The sequence below is a fragment of the Chrysoperla carnea genome, chromosome 2 (assembly GCF_905475395.1).
Source record: "Chrysoperla carnea chromosome 2, inChrCarn1.1, whole genome shotgun sequence".
Classification (NCBI taxonomy): domain Eukaryota; kingdom Metazoa; phylum Arthropoda; class Insecta; order Neuroptera; family Chrysopidae; genus Chrysoperla; species Chrysoperla carnea.
In genome coordinates, this window is record NC_058338.1 from 44,442,043 (window position 1) to 44,465,502 (window position 23,460).

Genomic DNA, 23,460 nt, shown 5'->3' on the forward strand with positions numbered 1-23,460 from the left:
GGTTTTTCATGTTTAGAAAATTTAACATTGCACTTTTCTCTTACGTGTACTAGGAAGTTTAATAAAAGTGCTGAGAGCCAAAGTAATTGCCTGTTACATAATGATGAGAGTGTCAAGCCTAGTTACACCAAATGATGACAAATATGCTGTCCCCTGTTTACAAACTACCCTACCCGTAATTTGTAAATATTAAGGGCAGTTAGGACAGTTGCCTGTTCTTTGATCCTAACGATGATTTAAAAAAACCGTTCAGCTGTGAGTATTCTATGGATAACATCGTAAATTAAAGTATCGTAAAAATTGCCGTTCTTCTTTTTTAAGAAGTCACTGATTTTGAAAAGAGTCATTCGCCTTATAGCTATTTTATATTTCTATCTAGATTGTTTATCTTTAGATTTTCTTATGTTTTACTTTCTGATTCTTTACGTAACGTAAGTAAATTTTACTTGAGATCTCACTTATTTTTCGAAAAAATCAATTATTTACTTTATAAAATAATTATTAAAAATAAGTAATTATTTTCACTAATTAATATTTCACTATGATGTTTTGTGGTTTATGTGACAGGAATAATTTTAAAGTCAATTTAAATACATTCTTTAGATGAAAATTTCTAGAAAAATTAATTATTTAAAAAAATAATAACTTGTCTTATAAATAATTCATACCGATAATTCTGATACTAATTTAATTAGCACATCATAACATGGTGTATAAAAATAATAATTTAAAAATGTTACAAATGATTATACAAAAGTTTATATACAAACATACGGTTACAAACATACGTAGCATTATCGAATTCTACACCAGAAATCATGATAAATCAGAAAATTGGGATAAAATACAATTAATCTAATTATACCACCTAATCTCTAAACCCTAAGTGTGTTCTTTGTAGACAACCAATATAACCTAACCTAACTTAACCTAACCTAACCCACCACCCAATAATACTATGCAATAATTTTGATATTTCGTTTACCCAGTTTTTTCATAATTACATAAATAAATATCCTTAAAACTGTTTATTTTACCTGAAAATGGAAATCTGGAGAATTTTTGGGAGATCGTGAGTCAAAAGAAAGTACACGTTTTCTGAAGTTTCCTGATCGAATTTGGAGAGGTGGCAAATCTAAATTTTTCGTAGCAACTATAATAAAACATGTGTAAAGATAGTAAATGAAAATTTATGGGTAGCTTCAGCTAATGTGAAAGAATTCCAAATACAAAACAAACGTTTTCTAGAAAACACTTCGAATAATTTTCGAAATTTCAAAACTGGAACAAACTATAAATATGATAACTTCTCTTATCTATTAAAAATAATGCAACACCCGATATTCATCATTGTTTGTCTATACAGGGTGTTTAAACAATTTACTAAATTAATTGTTGTTGTTTTCACTTGTTTTTCTAGCTAAAAGCGTTAGCAAATATGCATACTATGTCTTCCGCAGTACTTTCTTCAACAGTTTTACTGAATCTCTCACAAAAGAAAAACAGCAAAACTTCTTTTCGTGAAAATACTAACAAATGTTTGGAATAATTCTTCAAAAAACCAATGTAGCTCCGAATACTAATGTTTCCGGACACATATTCCGGATATAAATTTTTGTAGCAGTGTACCCAATCACTCCCTAGATTATTGAATATTTATTAAAATATGGTATATTTCATTAATTCAGTACTACTGTTTTTAAAGACAAGTCAAAACAAACAATTGATTGAGAACAATTGAAACACTATCGTGTTTTTTTCGTCATGTAAGAGAAGTAAGATGGTCACTTTTACACACAAAGAAATAAGAGTATATTTCTTCTCACTTCCTCAGTAGATATACTATATGCCGTAAACAAACACATACATAATATATGTAACGTCTAAATTTAAAATATATACAACACCTGTCTAATGTGCACATACCGAATAATGTGCTAACCATATTTGCAACTTCACGGGTAAACAGTGACGTTTATGAAAAAATATTTAAAATAATTTTTTATTTTTTCATTAGGAACATTTCTTATATTTTAACGTTTCTTCTTTCTATACGACTTACAAGATGGGTTCTACGAACCCAAGACCAATTGGCTTATGTTGCTCATTTACGAACTCGGCCTCTTTGAGTTGGTAAATATGAGTTTGATATCTCTTTTCGTTTTTTGAGTTATCGTGTTTACGGATGGACAGACAGACGGGCAGACAACGGGAAAGGAACTAATTAGGTCATTTAATGAGCAACTATGCACAAATTTTGTTCGTAGCGTCATTATTTTTAAGCGTTATCAACGTGGGACTAAATTTGGTATGCCTTGATATATTTCATGTACACTTGGTATAGAAAACTCTAAATTATAAGAGGAAAAGGTCAAAACTGGTTTCCCCCGATAGAATTACAAAAGTTTATTTATTATATCAAAAGCACATTTCTTGTAAAAAGATATTTTTTATAATAAACCCTGCCTGACATGTACAACAAACAAGTAATTATATTTTTTTATAGAAAAGCATAAAATCATGATGTTATGTCGGTGAGAGAGCAGATTCATTTTATGTATAGAAAATGTTTCTATGTGTTTAGAAAGTTCTAATTATTTACTTGTTTGTTAATAATAAATGTATGTACAAAAAAATTTATTCACAATATTCTATTCTATATGGAATAGAATTTCTGTAATGGATTGACATGGAATGAAATCATGGAATGTGTAAAAAACATATTTCTATTGAAAATAGTCAATCAATTCGAAATTCAAATCAAACGTTAGTCTGATTGGTAGTAGAGCTGGCAACGTTTTCGAGAATGAATTTAAGGTCGCCTGAATTTGATTATTTATTTTCTGATTGGCGTTAGTTACTGAAGTACCTACATCTGGTACGTGATGGTGGTTGCGTTCCATATCTTGAGATTCGTGGTATAGCAACCGATTTTCACTCTTTTAAAATTAGAACTTAAGATTAAAAAAAATAATTAATAATAATAAATTTTTTAGTTTACCATGTTTTTATAACGGACTAAAAGGTATAAAATAATTTTTACTTTTGATAGCTAATAACATACTTGTTGATATCGTCGTTGTGAAATTATGCTAAACGAGTAGGTGCTGGTTTTTTATGATGAAATTCCCCATGTTTTTCATTTCCAACCCTAAAAGTATTTTAATAGATATCAAAAGTAAAAATTATTTTATACTTTTTAGTCCGTTTAAAAAATAAAAGTTGTAAAGTAAATTAAAGTAATTTTTTTCTGTTTTTAAAGGATATGTAAATGCATTGTCGTCCAGTTCTAAGCTATGGTTAAAATTTTAAGTATCTAGTTTATCGGGAAGTTAGTTTAAATCAATTACGAATTTCCATCCGAACCCTATAAAGCATTTTTTAAATATATCTCTCCTGCCTTCCGTTTTTCTTCTTCTTTCTTCACATTTTCATGCATTATCATCTTCTTCTGAGCTATGGTTCAAAACATCCGGACATACAAAAAGCGAGTTAATAAAAAACATGTTAAAAACTATACCAAATTATATGAAAATGACAGCCTTATGAAAATGCTTTGAAGTTTAAATTTAAAGTTATTTGAATACTATACCGCGTTTTAATTTGGATTAAAACGGGAAAACTTTCTGGAAATTATACATTTACATTGCATAAAAGCTATGACAAAATGTGTCTTAAAATGATTTAAAAATTTATAGTTTTCACCTTCAGAGAGGGTATGTGCACTTGCAAACGCAGTAAACGTAAGCAACGAATAAATTTCCAAATAGGTTAGAATAGACCTCAAAAAATTTATAATTATACAAAATTTTTCTGGGCCAAAATCAAGCATAGGAAAATTAATCAAAATTTTAGGATTCTAAGCAAAAGACCTTTTTCAACGCTTATTGATGACACTACTTTTAATAATTAAAACTATTTATTTTATGATGAAATTCATTAAGTACAAAAATTATTTAAGAAAATTAAGAAAAAATTTTGTTAGAAATTTAATGTTCTTGCAAAATAAAAATGAGCATATTGGGAACGAATTAAATCGACTCGCAAAATTCGGTCAATTATAATCTAAAACACGAAAGGATTTTTTCATAATTGCTGTAAATTATTCAATTAATTTCAACTCAATCCTAAAAACAATCAAGAAATAAATAGTAATTATTAACATCATTACACAGAAAGGATCCATCGAATTCGAAGTTATTTTTACGAATACTATCGTCGGTACAACCGCAATAGTTTTCTTTCAAACGATATTAAACAACATAAAAAAATTTCACATTTTCTTTCAAACAATTTAAAAAAGTTTAGTATTTAGAAATTTTTGTCAGTATGAAAAAGTTGTTTAATTTCGTTTTCTGCAACATTTTTCTGGCGTTGAATGTAAGTTTTGTTAAAACCTACTAAATAAAATGCAAACAACAAAATTATATAAAACATTTCTGTTTTAAATGGTTTTATTAAAATTGGCTTAAAATAATAAAAACAATGTTTTTTAATATCCAATTATTTTCACTTTCGGGTTCTATTGTATGAATTTAGTTTGTATGTATGTGTATAGCTTTAAAGTTAAATTTTATATACAGGGTGGCCAATATCATTTAACAGCAGGGAAATGCTGGATTGTGTGTAGAATTCTGTGACAAAAAGTGCCTTTGACGTTTTTCGATCTGTCAAGTTAGGACTTCGTTTAGTATTGTTATTAATTTTTAAGAAATCCTTTACTATAATACTGGGAAAACCGAAATTTTAATTCATTAGAATTTAAGAAAAAAAATTTCTGTTTCAGAATTTTGAATGTTAATTTCTCCGTAAATGTTAAACTAGATGAAAAAATACTTAATTGACTAAATTATATTTCTAATTTTGCTTATTATATTAGTTTGAGCTTTTCAAGTATAAAAATAAACAAATTTCCTAACGATAATTAACGAAGATTTAATCCTTATCCTAATTTATCAGATCGAAAAATTCCGAAGAACTTTTCGTCAAAGAATTCCATCTCCTAGCCATAATTTGTCACCTGTCTCATGCTTTTGGAACACCTTATTAATATAAATTGGTTTATTTAATTAAAAATTTATATGGAAAATATTATTTAAAAATAACACAAAATTTAGGGAAATAAAAAATAATTATTTTACAGTCTGTGAATCAAATAATTATTTAAAACAAATATTTTTTTTGAGGTGATTGAGTCATCATAGGCTTAAAAACTATTTCGATTTCCACTTCGAAAATTAGGGATGTTACTTTAAAAACACTATCACTTCTAAGGAACATGATACTTCTAAGTCATTAACCGCCTAGCTGTAAAATTAATCAATTACAAATTTTTTATATATTTAATAGCATTACAAAACGGCCATTACATCACGTGATCGAGTATCCCAAAACATAAGAAATCACTAAAAACACGCGTAGGCAAATCTGTTAACATGCTATTTGTAGTTGCTTGTGTGGCTTCATTATAACGAGCCTGGAAAAATTTATATTTCGAAAAATTATCTAAAGATACCGGTGTATTTTTCATGTGCAAAACAATTGTTCTTTGCCCGATATACTGATTGCAATTTTGGGATGATAAACAATGGAAAACTTATCTTAAGCATTGATGTGCAATATCATTTTCTTACTACAATAACAAAAAAATCAGATAAATTTTAAGCTTGTAATTTACAAAAAAATTCCAAGCCCTGTAAAAGAAATGCGCCACATTTTCGAAAATTTGCCCAAACAAAAAAATATTTCCAGTTTCTCATAAAGACATCACATTCGAAGTTTCAAATACGTTATGATAATTGAGATCGATCACTATACGTAGGGAGATTGAAATACTAAAGGCGAAATAAGTATTTAGTTAAAATGAAAACAATTGATATCTCTTTTGGAACTTGTAAAAATTGTGGAAAGTTTCAAAGGAATGAATAACAATTTTATAAATCCCTAATCAATTATATTCCCTACGATTAGTATTTATTAAAAAAAAAGCAAAAAATAAAATCAAAAGGTTTGTGCTATTATGAAAAAAAAATTGTATGAACACAAAGTTTTCCTGATAGAACAGCAGAGAATTTGATCACAAACTACTAAACTAAATGAAAAAAAATCAACTACTATTGATTGAGTATTATACTGAGGATTGTTTAAATCAACCAATCGTAAAAATACATTGCGTTTTTTTTATAGTTATTATTATATCTATCTTTTCTCAAAACGATGTGATGGTACACACGGATATAAACAAAACGAACTGTAAGTTAAATCTGATGTTTGTCGTAAACTATTAGTTTGATAAGTTTGTAATATTCCATACGGGAAACAGAAAATAAACAAGTGAAAACCAACAATACAGTGCTTGCATTATTTTTTTTTATAAATTAGAAGAGTTTAAAAAAACCAACACAATTATGGCAGCCTTTTGGCAGTCATTTATTTGGTTTTCGAAAGTATTTTCTAGGAAGACAAGAAAGTATTTTTCGAAGACAAGACCACTATTTGAAACTACCTGCAAATTTTCAACACTCTATATTTTATGGTTTTGGAGAAAATGGACAACAATGTTTTGTTTTCATAAGCGCCCTCACGAATAAACAGTGACGGTTACGAAAAAAACGTTTCAAAAAAAAAAAAAATTGTTTATTTTTTTATAAGAAATATTTTTTATATTTAAACTTTTGTTCTATCTCTAACGGTTTACAAGATGGGTACTACGGACAAGACCCAATTGACTTACGTTCATTTACGAACTTTAGCCTCTCTTTTTACGTCCTGAGCACGCTATAAAATAAAATTTCTGCTTGATATCTCTTTTTGTTTGTGAGTTATCGTGTCCACAGACGGATGGACAGGCGGGCCACCGGAAATGGACTAATTAGGCGCTTTTATGAATATCTATACCAAAATTTTGTTCGTAGCATCAATATTATTAGACGTTACAAACTTGGGACTAAACTTAGCATAACTTGATATACATTATATACCTATATACAAGGTATAAAAACGAAAAAATGCTCGGAGGAGCATCAAGATGTTTCAAAGACAACATAGTAAACTTGTTTTAAAGATAAACTAACAATTCAGGAGTAAGTATCATCCAATTCCATTTCAGGAATTAATAACATTCCTACTTTCTCCTAAACTTAATCGAATATCCGATTTTTGGGCTTTTTTTATGATTTTGCAAGAAAATCAAACTTGATAGAAGGTAATAGACATCAATAGGAAAGTTTACAAGCTCTTCCATGGACTAATAATAAAAACCTTATAATTGTCTATCTATTAAGGGCTTCTTGAAATACTTGAGAAATTGAACAAATCACTATGAACCGGTAGGGTAAACAGTACATTGAATTAAAGATATAAAAAAAATACATGAATATTCCCTATTATTAGCTTTAAAAAAAGTCAATGTTGTGTACTAAACATATTTTAATCTTACTTTCATAGGTACCTACTTTACAAAAAATAGTGGAAAAAATCTAACTTTTCCATTTAAATAGTTTCATCTTTTTAGACCCATATTGCACATATAAACAGAAAAAATAAACTAGAACAAACATTACATATACTGAAAGACTTTCCTCAATTGAAGCTCAGTCAGCTTTTTATGTTTTTAAAACAACAAACAACATAATATTAACGAAAAAACAAACATGTTATATATACAAAGTATTCGTTTCTCCTCTATCGTGGATAAACAGGAGTTTAGTTTGTGTAGCATTTTGATTAGTATTTGGGAAATTGCAATATTTTATTGCAAATGAACTGTGAAATTATCCATTTCAAATTGAATATAATATATATCGCTTTACTTTTAGTAGCCAAGAATATTATTAAATCGAATTATATAATATTATTATTTTGTTGTGTCGAAATGAAAATATCTATTCGATATCTAGATACTTAGTTTCGACTATCAGTTCATAAAACAACACACATGAGATTTATTGTGTTATTTTTTGTATGTTTTGTTTAAAACTACTTGCTAATCAAAAAAATTTTCAATTTCAATTTAGTAAATTCTTATTTTGCAAACTATATCACTTTGTTTTAGGAAATAGTTTGATATATTATTTGTTGTTCGTATAAGAGGCCATTATTTATTAAATATAATCACATTTTTTCCAACTGTACTTTATTTTCAAGGTGGGAAATTGTCCGTTATACATTGAAAAAAAATTCTATGGTAATATCAACCTAACTTTTGGAAGCTGTGCCATAACATATTTAAGTAGGTAGATAATAAATACTTTTAAAAGTGCAATGTTTTAAAGAATGCTAATGTTGTTTATAGCTCTTACGGGTCCTCTTTCCAGCTCTTTTTCAAGAAAAATAAACAAACTTTAGAGCGGTTTTATTAATAAAATTATGAAAACAACGTTTTTGTTTTTGTTGCATTTTCTTAAATTACTCACAAAATAGCTTTTTTCTAGTTCTTTAAATAACGGAATAATATACAGCAGTTAAAAAGTCAAAAGTCGAAATGGAAAATGTTTTCTCACCCTTACCAGCTTCGGCGCAAAGCGATAAGGAATGATAATGACTTTTGAGTTACATTTTCAAATTTTTATGCTGTCGAACGAGTTGTTTATGGCTAAGATCGAATCATTTTTCGAGGAGATATAGATATCTGAGGTTACGGCAATTTTTTTAAATAATTTTTCTAGTGAGACGAAATACTGTGCCGATGCATATTTGGATTGTACAGGCCCAATACTTTCCTTTGATTACAGTTATCTAACAAGATCAATTTTATTTCAAGTAAAATAAAAAGTTTAAATAACAAAAACAAAATTAGTTAACTTTGTGATATGTGACTTTGATAAAGCCGTTTTAATTGAAAAAAAAAACTTAATATGAGTTATTTTATAAAAAATTAAATTTATTTTGCTCATCATCTCATGTACACTTTTTGTTTTGCTCAGATGTAGATACCTCTACACATAGTTTTAAAACTTTTTAGTATCACAAAGAATGCTTTGTGAACGAGAAATACTTATAACTTATATTATTATTATGAACAAATAATCTGTAAAGTGTATTATAAAACGATGTGACTAGTTATCCGCCACTGACATATCGTACACATAATTTGTGTAAATTGATTTACACAACCATCTTCTGAAAATATTATTATTTTGGATATGTGAGATAATGAAGAAGGCGGTATTAATTTAGTGCCGATGGTACTATGGTAAAATGGTATTGGTAATTTACCATGGTAATGTATGGTAAAAGTACCATATTATGGGATGCTTAGGTATAACGCACTTTGAAGTAGATAATTGAAATAAATATAAATATTTGCAATCTAAAAATTGATTTGTCGTACTGAATGGTTTATTGAAAATTAGTTTCGATCATTGTTTTGTCAATAAACTTTTTGTTATTTCCTATTTTGTCAATTACTTGCCCAGGAAACTCCAATTTTCTAAATATAAGTTAAGTATCATTTTCTTATTTCATTCTTTAAAGGAGCACAGTGAAGTCCATCACCAAAAGCCGCGTTATTTTCCAACAGAATGTAAGTTGATCTTTATGGGGCGGACTAAGCGAAGACAAAACGGGTTGAAGGGTAGCATTTGAGTATTCAAAGTGGACATTGTGTATATGGCAGTATATAAAGGGGATAAGTGAGGTAAAAGTTGGATCTCTAAATGAATAAATGATTCACTAAATAAATCATTATCACAAGCAAATGAGAGAAAAGTAGGTATACTGTGTCACTTTTTTATTTCATTCTTTAAAGGAGCACATCGAACTTCATTGTCGAATGCTGCAGAATGCATATTTCCCAAGGGGATGTAAGTGAAGTTGATGTTTAAAGGGGGGGCTAAGCGAGAAAAAGTGTGTGGAAGGATAGCATGTGGGCCTCTATTAGTGGACATTGTGTATATTGCAGTATATAAAGGGGATAAGTGAGGTAAATGTTGGATCTCTAAATGAATCATGTATAGAATACATTGATATAAATCATTATCACGAGCGAAGCCGTGTGCAACATAAATATGTATTGTCTTTATGTACTAAGTGCAGTCTCATCATAGACAACATTTTTTAAGAAGGTACACAATCATAACTAGAGTTTACACTACCGTTCCCTACTCGCACGTATAAATCGTATCACTATTATAAACCAAGCAGCTTGACTTTACTATCCTATTTTTAATAAAAAGTGGCAAATTTTTATGTTAGTATTGTGTCTAGCTTGACAGCTGAAACAACGTTGGAAGTATCTACTATTCAGTATTTTGTCTACATCAGATAGTTCCATATGTAAAGACAATTGTTTAGTTTATATTAGAATTCACATAGAATGAATGCAAGATATGATGGCGACTTTTCTTATATCTCAAATATTTTTATATTTATTCAAGTTGCCAAATTTTCAAATATTCTTTATTATAGTTGGCACAAAATTCTCAAGCTTTTCTCACACTGAATAAATATATTTTATTACTTTTATAAATTTTTCCTAAAACTATAAGGATAATACAAATTTTTTATTTGAAATGCTCATTTCACTGCCGTGTAAAATGATTTCTAAAATAGAAACCCCTGAATGTCTTCCAGTCTATTAATAAACGTTCTAGTACAGTAAATAAACTTAAAAGACTTGCTCTTTTGGAATTCCATGGAGAATATGGTGGGCTTTAATATTTAGATGACGTCCCAAAATTCATAACAGACTAGACTTTATAAAATATTTTGCAGATTTTTAACGTCATTCCAATATATTTGATCAATTCAAGGTGCTAGTCCTAATAAAACTTTCAACGAAGAAGTATCTCAAATGACGTATGTTTTATGGAATGAAAATAAAGCATATTACTTAAGAATTTTATGGGATTTACTGCCTATCACCCTTTCTTCTAATTTCCGTTGATATTAAGGATGAATTCTTGTTGACTTCGAGTTGAGACATAGTTATTTAAATTTCAATAACTATTCCGTTGATATATTAAGTGCAACAATTAAAGGGCATAGAAAACCTATTATCACCAACCACAAGTGATATTTACAAAATTTATAAAGCCCCCGACAAATGCGATTTATTCCTTGTAAACCGATTTTTGGAAACTTTGCTATAAAATGTTCTCAACCGAGCTGGTTCGACCGTTTAGGGTTTACGATACCACTGAGAAACACACAGACGAACAGATAAACATTTTAAACTTATAACACTCCTTCTTAAATCAATATCAAAGTAATGGTCAAAGATATCAGATGAGATGAAAAGGATACTTAGACAGCTATCATTGTTTCGGAAAAATTTTTGGAAATATTTTAATTGAAATTGAAATATTTGCGTTGACTTTGTTATTTTGAATCGAAATTAATGGAGCCAGGTTTATTTGACCATTCATTTCCATAGTAATTATTAATATGTTAAAATTATGTCATGCCTTTTCCAAACTGAATCGATTTTGAAGATCATCGCCAATTTAATAGTTTTTTCGGGTACGAAACACTAATAAATAAAAAATTAAAATCGATTCATCCGTTTAGGCACTACGATGCCACAGACAGACACACACATAGCAGTCAAACTTATAACATCCATTTTTTAGTTCGGGGATTAAAATTTCGTAATTAGTAATAGCAGATCACAAGCGGTAACTACTGCAGAGAATTCGACGAAGAAAAAGTACTTAATAAAGTTTAACTTTTATTAATAACTTAACGGAAAAAATCCTTTGGTAAATAAATGTTGATAATGGAATAAGGTTTAATCACATTCAAAAATGCTTCAGCGAAAGAGAAAGAAGGCTATTACATAAGAACAAGAAGGATAGATGTATTTTCTTTATTTTCCAACTATGGATTTCTACATATATTCAGATAGACATATTGCTTTACATTGACATGTAAAATCAAGGAATCAACAGTTTCCACATAAAAACATTAGTCTAGTTGTATGACAGGTAGAAATTTTTGATTCGATGAAAATTACTTCTATCCGAATACTTCACTCATAATTAGAAATAACAAATAAAAATAAACAATTGACTGAGTTAATTATTGAAATACTATGTAGAGACAGTATTGATGACGCAATCGTTTGTTTTTTGACGACACGTAATTAATGAAAGATATTCACTTTAAGATAGCCACATATTCATAAATGATATTCTCATATATTAAACACTATAAAATTTGCATCTTTTTTGCGTCCTCGTGGGTAAACAGTGATCTTAAAAAAAATGTTGTTTATTTTCTTATAGGGAACATTTTACAATTGGGTCCTTCGGTCCCAAGACCCAATTGACCTATGTTGCTCATTTACAAACTCGACCTCTCTTTTGACGTCCTGAGCACGCTGTAAAAACTTCAACTTGATATCTATTTTCGTTTTTGAATAATCGTGATGACAGACGGACAGATGACAGACAAACGACAGACAGACAGACAGCCGGATATGGTATTCATTAGGTAATTGTAACACCTATACCAAAATTTTGTTGGTAGCATCAAAATTTTAAGCGTTACAAACTTGGAACTTAACTTACCTACCTTGATATATTTCATATACATGGTATAAAAAGGACTGAAACATATAATTTCTGGTTTTCAATGTAACAAACCAGGCCTCATCGCATGTACATGCTATATATTCTAGTGAATGTTAAGTCCACATGTTATGAATTCAACATTTATACCACTTTCATGTTTGTCATTTTATACATTAGTTAGTAACACAATGTTTTAAAAACACGTACATTATACACATAGTAAGTAGTATAGTATAGTATAGTTTATAGTACATCGAAAGATATTTTTATGCATGATAAAACTAACGTTTAATGTTGTCAAATAAAAATATGTCCCCGTTTGCCATTAACAAGACTATTATACTTTGTTTTTGAGTACCTTTTACAACAAAACTATTTACTCTATCAACTATCATTATATTGTGTTGAAAACAAGTATTTACTATAGTAATTTTTATTTTTATTTTTACTACTTCTTGGTACCAAAAGAAGGTGGACATCGTAAAAATGTGTTAAACATACTTTTTGTAATACCCTTTCGTGTTTGTTAAAAAGAAAAACTACCGGAATGAATGTTTATTTAGTTCTTTCGCTATTAAAAATGTAAAATTTATGTACAAGCAAATTTTTAGTAATTCGTAAAAATGTTTGACAGCTTTGAGAAATTAAGATAAATGGGCCATTGAATTTAAGTAATATTAAGTTAGCCCAGACTCTTTTCCTCTTCAAGCAATTACTCTATCTTCAGTGATGACTTACACTACCATGCTACATAATTTCTTTCTACGTATGCTTGTTTCGATGTAGGTAATACCTCAATATCAAAATTAATATATAATACTCTTGGTTTACTTGTCATAACATAAATATTAGCAACATACTTGATCCAACTAAAGTTCAAGACAAACCAAAAATATAAAACAAGTAAGAGTTAAAGAAACTAAAAAACACGCTTTTGTAAGTAGCTGAACTAAAAGGTAGAAAATAATTACTTTAAATTCAAAAAAAATCATTTTATCGTAAAAAAGCATGGGGTGCTAAATTTCAATTATTGTAAGATACATGTGAAGGTCTAATGATGTTCATCGAAGACCCTATATAATGGCTAAAATTTAGGGAAATAAAACTCAAACACAAAATCTCGTTTATTTTAAAACAAGTAAATTTATAAAACTTAATTTTGTTATAAAGTAATTATATGTCTAATTTTAGATAAGAAACTTTGTAATGAGAATCAATCAATTCATAGAATCAATAAAGAAACTTAGAAGAAATAGATAGAAAAAAAATTAGATAGAAAATATAATTAAAAGTAAGACAATTTATATTTGAAAATCATTTCTATTTTTTGTAAGTATAAAATATAATTTCATTCATTCAATAAAATTCCCATCTCGTGGATGTTATGGAGAAGAAAATAAACTGTGTCGTGTAAAGGTTAATCTTGATATGATTATTAGTTCAATCGATTTGTATTCTCTCTTCTAAGTACCTACCCAATTATAATAGTTTATATAGTGTAAGTAAGAATTTTCTGAAATTGTTTGTAGAGTAACCATCATCTTCATCAACCCCTCACCATGTCTTCTAACATTTAGTAAAGTAGTTGAGTAAAATGAGAGTAATTTACATATTTTATGGGTTAATTAAATGGAACTTAATAAAAGTAAAGTCGTCAATTATTTTCTTTTAACCATTTCGTCGATTATATAACAGAAAAAAGTTGTGGTAGCAGAGTGGTTTTATACTTTTTTCTTGTTCTGTTTTTTAAGTGGATATCATCCATCTGTCTGCGGTATTCTTAGTTACAGGGTGTTAATAAATGTAGATAGCTGGATATTTTTCTAATCTCAAAGGAAGGAAAAAAACAGACAAGGTTTTTTCTAGTTATTGATAGTGTTTATCTAAGTAGGAACGCAGATCAGTGCAAATATATCTACATTGGTCATAAAACTAAGTATTTATTTATTAAGTGAATCTAGTCTAAGAAACGGCTCGCATTTTGCTAAAATCTCATGAAATGTATATCTTAGGTGTCAAATATCATTAGTAACGCATGCATTAGTGGCCAAAGTGTTTCTATTTGTTAATAAACAATAAATTGTTAATTTACTAGAACGGTTAATGTTAAAGCTGACTTACAAAAGTAATAAATAAGCAATTTGAATTACTTATACGTTAAACATGTATAATAGTTTTCGCTTATTTGACAAATACTTAACATTTACGTCATACAAATTGCCTAACTACTAATTTTTTAAGTGAATTTTAACATTGATCGATTAATTGAATTAATAATTTATTGTTTATTAATAAATAGAAAAATTTGCGCCACTAACTCGTGCGTTATTAATGATATTTGACATTTTGAAACATATTTCATGAGGTTTTAGATCTTTAACTGTAATTTAGAGATAAATTTGGAAATAAATAACATTCAATTTAGGAAAAAACTTTAATTCGCGGCCATAATTGAAACATAGAATTACCATAGTAGATACCTAACCTCGAAATTTCGTTAGTTGGCTTTATCCTATTGATAGAACCTTGGACATGTGCTAAAGAATGTTTATATATTTCTTTTTAATACTTTTACACTCTGTATATTTAAATATAAGTGTGTCAAAGAGTATCTGATGAAACAAGACAATAGTAAATCCCAATATCTCTTATCTGGAGATTACTTTTACATAGATAAACGTTCTACACATACATAAATACTGCTACCGTTATTCTTAGCTCCTTCGTGTATGCTGGTGCTTTCTAATATATGTATATGTATGTATTGATTGGGAACGGGTGTGATAAAGTATATATATATATATATATATATATATATATATATATATATATATATATATAGTATTGAATAAAATGTGAACCTTCTATACTTTAGCTTTAAGCATTTATACTTCTTTAAGAAGGAAACTGAAGTTATTTTCGGATCATAAAATGGCGCCGTTGTCTCTGTTCCACATATATACATTTACCGGCATCTAAATTGGAACTCAAAGCTTGGAATCTTTTAACATTAGCTACTTGAATTGAAATTACTTCATTGTATTACTTTCTGTAATATCCGAATTCTTTGATTCTCACCAAATTCGTACATCTGGTACTTAAGCAAGAAGATCAATCTAAACTATTTAATAAATATTTGTTAAGTTTATGACACATTTATAGTTTTGGTATAATAATAAAATCAAAGACAAGCGAATTAAACAGACATTAGGCCAAGTGGTCTGTAAAAGCGATCCTATGAGTATAAACCGGTCACGTAAGACTAAATTATAAGTCACAAGTGCTACATTTGATAGACTCATGTCCCAAGAATTCTAGGTGATTACGAAAGCTTCTTGTTAGGCTTATAATTGTTATAGAAAAATGTTTCTTGAGTCATAATTTTACTGTATCTGATGAAACTATCTATATCTTAAGATACTTTTTTCTTATTCTTTTAACTAAAGATAATGCATATTTAATTTTTCTATTACGTTTTTTATTTATATATTTATTTATTTACAAAAATTTTTTTTTATTTTACACCCTTTGTTTGGCCTACAGTTTTTATTTTTACAGAGTACGCTGATATATAAGTAGGTCCTTCAAATTGGACACCATATAATTTTGAAGAAAAAAAAAATTAATAAAAATTTTAACAATTTTTTTATATATTTATTTTTTTCAAAGCGGACTGAAAATATCAAAATACTTAAAATTTTAATATAAAAATGACTGTTGAAAACGTAGGATGGAAGATATTCGCATAAGAATGAAAGAAGTGCACCACTTTTTAAGATTACATTTTTAATTTTTTGAAATTTCAATCCATTTTTAAACGTGCTATAATAAAGAGTATTTTTATTCGATTTTTGTGTGTGTTAGATTGATGACCGGTATATTCATCTCACTGTGCTTTCCGCTTTTACCCAACGATTAGGTAGTAACTACTATACTGCTTTGTAATCATTAAATTGCAGTTTTAATTGAATTGCAATTTTAATTTGATTGCTTTTTGTGAGCATTTCAGAATCTTAAATTCATCATAGTTTGTGTTGTAAGACTTGGTTATAACCATTTAATATGCATTGCCTTTGTTTTAATCCCAGTTTTCTTGGTGGAAACTGCAGAAGTTTTTCCAACGCAGATAATATATCATAACTCTTTGATACTTCTTTCTATCGATACTGAAAGTTTTTGAATTAAATATTTGAATATAAATATACCTCTAGAACGTCCTTGAACATTTTAGATTCCTTTTTGACTTAACTTGATAAGCGGACAAGAAAGTCATGTGGAGTCTACATCACATGATATTATCTGGTTTTTGTTTCATTTGGTGTATTTGTAAGTGTAGATCTATGTGTGAAATATATCGTTGAACATTTGGTGCACAAGAAGAATTGATTTCTACCCAAAACGATTGTCATTTAACTTTCTTCTTTTTTCTCGTCGTTCGTTTCATATCGTAGAGATATTTTATTGATTGAAATAGAAAACAACTAACTTTCTTCATTTATTTTATAACCATTTTACAATTTAATTCGTATTTCTACTACGTCTTATCATAACACTTTTTATTTTAATATCTATCCTTATGACGAAATATATTTAACACATTCATTTGTTCGATAAATGGTGTCATCCGCGTTTATAATGATAAAATACTTATATTATATTATATAATTTTAATCTTTTCTCATTCAAAGATTTTTATATAATACAATGAGTTCATTAAACATTCTAGGAATATTTACGACTCATATGTGATCGATAAAACTGAACTACCAACAAAAACAAAAAACAAAAACAAAATGATTAATAATCAATTCATTACCCAGCAACTGTCTTTACTCTTGGATAATTAAAGAATAACGTCACAAAAATAAGTTATTGATGAATACAAGATTACAATCTATTTATGCAATTAGGTTTACTTCGAATAACATCAGGGTAATAAACAATTGAATACCTATTCGCACCGTGCGTGAGTTTTATTGGAGGCGTTTCCATGGTAACGATGCACTACTTTAATTATAAAATTTTATGGATGCATATATAATTTTATGGATTGCAATTATGACTTACATTGAAAATTTAATATTATTGTTTCACAAATTTAAATAAATAATTTTAATAATTCACTTTTGAAAAATATTATTTGTGCAATTTGATTTCTTATTTTCACAATGCATTAAGTTTAATTAATTATTGTTTTTCAATAATTTTAATTTGACATTTTTTATAACATTAACATGTAAAGAACTGCAAATTAGTCTGAACAGCCTCCTTTATTGCATAAATTTTTCACTGGAAGCTCTGGCATCGATTTATTGTCCCTACCATGACTACGCACAGAACGAATAACACAAGAATATATTAATGTAAGTGCTTCGTTGCATGCTTTTTTGATGTGTGTGGAAGTCTTATCTATACAGGCATAAAAAAGACCTAGTAAGACTTGAAGTAAGATTCTAATTGTAAAAAAAACGTTTTAATGTACCATAAAAATCAGTGAAAATAAACAATTGACTGAGTAAATTATTGAAGTACCCTGTGTAGACAACGTTGAATATCAGTGCTCGATTAAAAACAAAAACATTTATATAGAAAAATTCCTTTCGAAAATTTCTCGAAGAATTCTTTTCTAACTTTTTTTTAGTACCAACATGCTTGAAACGTAATTTTTTTGTTCCGCAATGTCTTGATGAGGTAGGTATTATCGGTAAAATCGAAACTATTAACAAACTATTTTAAAGCCAACTACAAATTTTCTACTCAGTATCTTATTAAGTGTTTCAGAATTTGGAATTGACCTTAGTCACGTGGAAACAATGATGTTTACGAAAAAATATTTCGAACAAAGTTGTTTATTGTTTCAAATAGAAAATGTTTTGCTTTCGAACTTTTGTTATACTAAATCTTACGGTTCACATAAGCTGGGTCCCACGGAAGCAGGACCCAACTGACCTATTTTATGTAGCGACGAATAGATATATTTAAGGACGGACAAAAAAAAAAGACTAATTAGGTGATTTTATGAGTCTATCAAAATATATCAAAATTTACTTTTTTCCATCTATATTTTTAAGCGCTACAAACTTGAGACTGAACTTATTGTACTCTGACATATTTCATAAATACAGGGTATAAAAACTCTCTATATAAATGAAAGATAATAAACGAAGAAATTTTATATAAAATGATCGTTTTTATAACTTTAAGATTAAAACTTTTTGTTTGTGATATTTAATTTTCTTATATTATTGGTTGTATTCCTGTTTATCAGTTCCCAATATTCTCTTTAGATGTGAGATAATGTAACAATTCTAAAGAAAAGATATAAAATAAATTAATGTTACTGAGTTTTAAGTTGTCAAAGGTAAGAATACCAATTGTAATTTCTTTTTGAGTATACAATTAGATTTATAGTTAGTTTATCATTTACAAAAAACATTTTTCATTAAAAAAAAATCTTAATGAAATTCTGATTTCATTTAATAGATAATATGGCTAAATAGCATGAGTTTAGTGTAAAGTTTATAAAAGATGTTTGTTAATACGATGACCACTTTGAAAGTGTTCATATTTTAGCTAATTTACAATAAATTAGACATAATGTGGTTTGGACATTTGTTGTATATAGACAGCAACTAAATTTTTGCAATAATTTGAACCCTTACGGGAAAACAAAGATATTTACGAAAAAAATGTTTCAAATAAAAAGTTAGTTATTTTTAGATAAGAAACATTTTCATTTATTTAAATTTTTGTGTTATCTGTTATGGCTTAACACTTTGACGCTTTAAAGCTGTTAGTCCAATAACTCTTTTCTTTTTTTAAGTTATCGTGCTCACGGACAGGCGGGCGGACGAAAACATGGAAAAGAAGTAATTAGGAGATTTTATGAACACCTTTACCAAAATTTTGTTTGCAGAACCAATATATTGTAAATGTTACAAACTTGGGACAAGACTTAGTATACCCTAATAATTATTTCATTTCTAGGGTATAAAAACTATACAAACCTACCAAATACCTGAAAAAAGGTATATCGGTTAATCACGACGTTGAATGTGATATAAAACCAAAACGAAATGAAAAATCTTTTTGTTTTATACTTGACAATAAAGAGAGTCATTTGTTACCGCGAAATTGAGTTACTGAATTCAAACTAATCATCAATTTTTTTATATTTTATTTCAATTCTTTATCATAAATAAAATTGAACATCGGCAAGAAAACTTTTAGATTTAAGTTAATTAAAATGAGTAAAATATACTACAGAATTCACAGATTATAAACGTTATTTAGTGTTCTATGTTTGTAACCTATGTTTGTGACGTTAAAATAGAAAGACCTTTGTATAAATATATACATTCCTAATTCCTAATTAAACATGATTTTTAAGTAATTGTTTTTGGAGTGTTTATGTTTCTCTTTTACGTTTGTTTTAAACCTGTATGTAACTTTAAAATTATTATGAAAAAAAGACAGTTTTGGATAGAACACAAGAAAATATGTTTCATTTATTTTGGTCTTGTGGGGCAAAGAAAATTGAGCTCTCGTTTTAAACATTTGGCAATCAGTGACTACTTTTATAAGTATTGTGTGCTAAAGTACTATTATGTAGCACTTGGTATTACTTTGTCGAAAAATATGCGAAAGTATATACATTATTGATGTTAAAAAAGTTAATGCCCAAATGTGCATTGTTACAGAGAAATGCTAATTCTTCCGACTTTATAATTTAATGTCTGTTAAAAACACCACCCTACATTATAGGGGATAAAAGAATTTATGACTTGGGTAAAAAAAATTTACCACAAGAAGTTTTCAAACATTACACCTAAAACACAATCCCCCCAAACAAAATACACACAAGGTTATGTTTTTTTTTTGTTTAATGTGTGATGTTTTTACAACCGCGTGACAATATGAAAAATTTATTTATTACCATAAAATAGCCTGCAGAAAACTGTGAATGTGTGTTATTATATTATAACTATGATATTTCTCGTATTTCCTGTCTCGTAATTTACTACCTATATTTTACAAGGTGATTTAAAAAAATTTGTCTGATGCTGTACTTTTACTTTACTCAAATGTTTTTAAACAAAATATACATTACATTGCCCATAAAATAAATAATTAAAAAAAATAAATGAATGCGTTAAATAAAATCCGAAAAGAAAGAAAACAGTAGTTTACATAGTGACTTTCAAGTCAGGGCCCATTATAATCTAGAATCGGCTCCGACTGTTAAAGTCGCTAAGTAAACCACGGGACTTGTTTCTTTCTTTTCAGATTTTATCAAACGATGCCGGATTTTTTTATTTTGTTAATTATTTATTTTATTTTAAACTTTTTAGTGTCCCAGCGCTAAGAAAATCCCTCCTATTATACTACATTAAAACTTTAAAACCAATTTATTATTACTAATTAAATTTAAACATATAACTTCTATATATTTTTGCAATCTTCTTTATTTTGATAACCTACTCGATAGGTTTGTTAAATTTTTTATTAATATATTATTAATTCGCTCCAAAAATCCACCACAATACTTCTGGTGGATAGCCTTATTCAATACAGTAATATTACTTATGTAACATATTTACTATATGTATCTGTCCTCTATACCATACAAGCATTGTAGTTAAGGCAATGCATTTTTTACCGTGTAGAGTACCCCTGGCATGGGACGAGTCGTGAGTTCCTTGGATACACTACTCCGGTTGGCCTATTCTAGTTTCACCCTTATGGCTAATTCGCTTATATCATCCGTATTTTTTGGCCGATCCAGCCTCCATTGGGATAAATGATAAAAAATTGTAAAATATTATGATTATTTGTGATAAAATTGTAAATATTATGTTGTTGTAACAAATTATCGAAAGAAATAATGTTTTAACAGGTTTATGGCAGATATCTCAGTTTTGTTAATCGGGCAGTGACGTCATCGCACTCTGATTGGTGTTCGTAGCCACGTGATAATGAGTAATAAATAACGTAATTTAAATCAATTTTATTTAATTTAAGATGAATAACTACGTTCTTAAAATATTATTTTATGTTAAACTTTATGTGTAGAATATGAATTTGTAACATGTGTAAACTGTAGCTTCAGAAAAAGAAGGAAAAATCACCCGCTATTGCCGTAGTAAACATATTGTCAAAGAGAAGCATAATGTTTTTTAGACATTTTGTGTATTTTAAAGCAATAAAAAAATATTGCTACAAACATTTACAAAAGATCACTCATACGTAGAAAAACCAACTGACACTCACATACACAACTCCGCTGCTCAAGAGTGACTGACTCGTTTATTTTATTATATCATTTGTTGTCGTATCTTTTTATTGTTAAACTTTATTTTATAGTAAAACGTGAAAGTTTTCTTATTTTATATTTTATTATACAGAATAGGTGTATTAGCTTAGAGAGGTAGAAACGTACATTTTTTTTTTCTTTACTCTTTGAATGTAATTAAAACCGTATAATAATATCACCAACAATAAATTACTTTATTCTACGTTGATATTTTGTGAAAATTTTCGGTTTTTGATATAAATATTATTTATGGTATATAGGAAATTTGTCTTTTTATTACTTTTTTATTATATTAGCATTTTGAAAGTTTATTTTTCATCGAAAGTTGATATAAATATTTATTAACTAGTTAAAATTCTACTGCTTTTAGTTCATTTTTACAAAAAAAAAAAAAATGTAAGAAATCGAACACCTATGTTATTGAGTAAAATAAAAATATATTCCTAAAATTTTGGGTGGTTGCTTCACAGAAAAATGTAAATGAAAGAAATATGTAAAAATGTAAACTTACATTTGTAGAAATAACTATAAGAGAAAATATACACAAAAAGACGAAAAATTTAATTAATCAAAAATTATATTTAAAAAAAATAAAAATAAAACTAGTAAAAACAAACAATTGACTGAATTAATTGTTGAAATACCATGTATAGACAGTATTGATGACGTTTAAATCGTTTGATTTTACGTCATTTAAGTAAAAAAGTACATACATACATGTCATACACACATAAGTGATATTAATACATATTACAAACTATATAATTTGCGCCTACTTTGCGGGTAAACAGTGATGTAACGAAAAAATGTTTCAAACAAAGTTGTTAATTTTTTTATAATATACCTTTTTTACATTTAAACTTTTGTTCTGTCTTAAACTTGTTTTCTGTTTACAAGATAGGTCCTTCGGACCCAAGACCCGATTAACCTATGTTGCTCATTTATGTCCTGAGCACGACAAAAAATTTCATTGTAATTTTTCTAAATTATCTTTGTTATCTTTAACTTCTGATAACTTTCACAACCCAATTTTTTTTAAATGATAAAACTTAAAATTTTGACAAAAAATACAAATTGATAAATTATGAAAATATTTTTGCATTTTCTCAAAACTATTGGCAAGCTGAATCGATTCAAACAGATTTTTTATTCCTGGGCGATCTAGATGAAAATGGTTGGTTTTTGGTGTCGTTTTTATATAGCACTTTTTTTGGTTTTACCTCCCAACCAGCAAAAAAATCAGAACGAAAACATGCGATAAGGAACATAGATGCAAAATAAAACTGCTCAAAAAAGTTGACACTAATGGGCTAATAGAATTAACAATTTACTTTCAAAATACTTCCGTAATTAAATGTACCAGGAGTAGCTCGAAGTTTTTTACTTTGCTAATTCTACTCTTAAATAACTACAAAATAAATGCTCGTAATATTTTACAAATTCATCACAATTTTATCATTTACAGACCGTTTATCATATTACTGTTATTACCTTTGGGGTGATTCATATTATAAACCCTTTGATGCCATTTGCTTATTTGATACAAGCGAATATATCATACATTAAGATCGATATCATTCAATGAATTTGCATAATAAACTTGCTAAAGTGTTGAGCTAGAATAGCACAATGCTT

The 23,460-nt window shown here is 27.9% G+C and overlaps 1 protein-coding gene across 1 annotated transcript in view; it reads right to left on the minus strand.

The window, feature by feature from the left end:
* LOC123292718 overlaps positions 1–23,460 on the minus strand; it is a 389,066-nt gene that overhangs the window by 103,624 nt on the left and 261,982 nt on the right. The gene's annotated exons all lie outside the window — the stretch shown is intronic.